Raw genomic sequence first — 2708 nt, 5'->3', positions numbered from 1 at the left:
TTACAATTATCATTTATTATTTATTATATTATTTATGGCATCAAGCATGTACAGTATGAGCCAATCAGTGTCAGTAATGACAGAGTATGCGCTGTTACGCAAAAACCGCGATAGAGTGAAGCCGCGGAAGTTGAAGCGCGAAGTGGCGAGGGTTAACTGTATTCCTGTTGTGGGGACTCAGGTACTTGAGATAATCTCTTGAAGAGTGAGTCATTGTTCTGTAACATCTATGTTCAATACCTTACACCTGATTAACCACCTCATGTTGTAGTTTGTGCATTTAGTTTGCAATTTATCCCAGGGTAGCAAGAGTGTTTTCTGAACACCATCTGCCTGGACTTAGCCCAAACCCCTGATCCTGAATACACAATGACACTGGAGTCTTTAAATGAATCAATCTCTCTCTCTCTCTCTCTCTCTCTCTCTCTCTCTCTCTCATGTACAACACACACACACACACACACACACACACACACCTATACCTTTTTTTATCCCTGCTGTCTATCTATCAATCAAATCTAATTAATTGATCTCCCAATACTGAACTATCAATTTAGCTATCATCTATTTTCTCTATATATCCTATCTCTTGAATCTCTCTGCCATTTATTTGAATTTCTATTACCTATCTATTTTTCTGTTTCTATTTCCATCTATTTCATGCTTAACTTTATTTTTGAAATAAAGACCACCTTAGCAGGAGCAAATGTGTTTTGTTCTTGGTGGAGTATACTATATATTTGTCATTCATTCTAGTTTGTTAGACCCATTTATTTGTTTGTTTACTTATTTAATTCTTGATGTCCTTATGGATCTTCTATTTCAATGTTAAGTCCATACTTGAAAATGTTGAATTGGCATACTCCACTATTTGGTTGCATTATGCTGCTACTTATTTATTGCATTTAAAATATTAGCCAGGACTTATCTGATATATTTTGAAGAAATAATGTTATATTCTCACCACCTGTCTATTAGTTCATCATACTGTGGTGGCTTGTGTTTTGCTGACTTGCTGGAAGATATGTCACTGTTACATCAAATGCCAGCAAATCTGCCAAAGTGAGCAGATTTCAGCAAAGCTTCCAGAGTAAGAACAGACAATGCAGAAGGACCCCACTCTCCTCCTCAGAGAAAGAAGCTGCTGAAACCTCATGCATACCTTTGAAGAGTTGTTGAATGCCGAAAGTCTAAGCAAAGGCAGTAGGAAATTGTTGAATCTACTGCCCTCAGGTCCGAGGGCACTCAAAATGTGACTGAAGAGAAGCTGATTTCTTGGAGGGGAGTCGCCAATGGGACGTGATTTGGGTAAAGCCTCTGGGAGTGGAGACGTCAGGGTCTTCATTTGCTGATGGGCCATGACTTAAGGTAAAGAGAAACAGCTGCAAAAGTCTTCTAAGGACCAGAACTTGGAATTTGCATACCATAAATTTCGGAAAATTGGAAGTAGTCAAAATGAAATGGGATGCATGTAGATTGGTATCCTAGGCATTAGTGAGCTTAAATGGACTGGTTGGTATTGGCCAATTTGAATCAGAAAATCATAGGATTTACTATGCCGGGAGCAGCACAGTCCAGAGAATGGCATGGCATTCATTGTCAGAAAGGATCTTGCTAAACCCATCATGAAATAACAGTACTGCCTGTGATAAGATTATATCTGCCTTCAAGGAAATCCAAACAATACAGCTACTACCAACATGACTTGAACAATGCATTTGCTGCCAACTTTAACATACAAATAAGTATGGTAGAACACTAATGAAAATGATATTTTTATTTGCTTCTTCCTCCCCACTTTCTGCTCTTGAGATTTTAACTCCATTACTACACATCCTACATGCAATAGGTCTGATTTTACATATTTCTTGCACATTAATATTCTATTCCTATGTCATCAAAATAGAGAAAGTCCTGGGGGTGGGGGGGAGTGAGATGGAGAAGCATCCCCACACCACAAGAGGAAGCCAGCTGTGAAACTGCCCCCCTGCACCTGCTCCTGGGGTGTGTTCTGTGATATTTTGGTCCTGCGTGCCCCCTGCAGTCCAGCACTCTCCCAGCATGGAGTTTTGTGTCTGGGATCACACTGATTTCCTCTCACTTACTCACAGAGTAGCAGAGGGCCTTGTCTTCCGTTTTCTAACCATCCATTTGCAGGTAAACTGTGTTCTTTCCACTGTCTCTGGAGGTGGTGAATCGATCCTTCATAGAGTCTGCATAGTTCTTAGTACCGTAATGGAAGTATTTAAAGAGAGGGATGAACAAAGGCAACATACCAGGGTATTTTTGTCCTACTCTCTTGAGGGGTGATTTAATTTCATAAGAAAGAAATGCTAATTTCAGGGAGTAATTTTTGTTGCTTCTGACTTCTAAGTGCATAACTAGTAAATAAATAAAGGATTCAGTGAGCACAGCTGCCATCCCCCAGGGTTTCTGACGCTCTCAGGATGTGGGTTTCACAGCGTGTGTCTCCCACAGGAATAGGTGGAAGTGTCCTCAGACTTCAGGCTGCTAATCTGCAGATACTCTGTGCTGACTGAAGTGTCCAAGGAGCAGACATAGATAGTCCTGTGTGAAGCCCTGGACATACGTTGACTTCCCTGAGTAGATGTTGATCCAGCCCATCCACTGAGGGCCTTTTCTGGGTGATTTTCACACCCAATTTATACCGTAGCTGGTGAAGGTGTTTCCAGAAGTCCTCCAGGACA

Source organism: Echinops telfairi, unplaced genomic scaffold, assembly GCF_000313985.2.
Source record: "Echinops telfairi isolate 266 unplaced genomic scaffold, ASM31398v2 ScPeMD7_66;HRSCAF=263, whole genome shotgun sequence".
NCBI lineage: Eukaryota > Metazoa > Chordata > Mammalia > Afrosoricida > Tenrecidae > Echinops > Echinops telfairi.
This window is presented reverse-complemented; position numbering follows the sequence as displayed.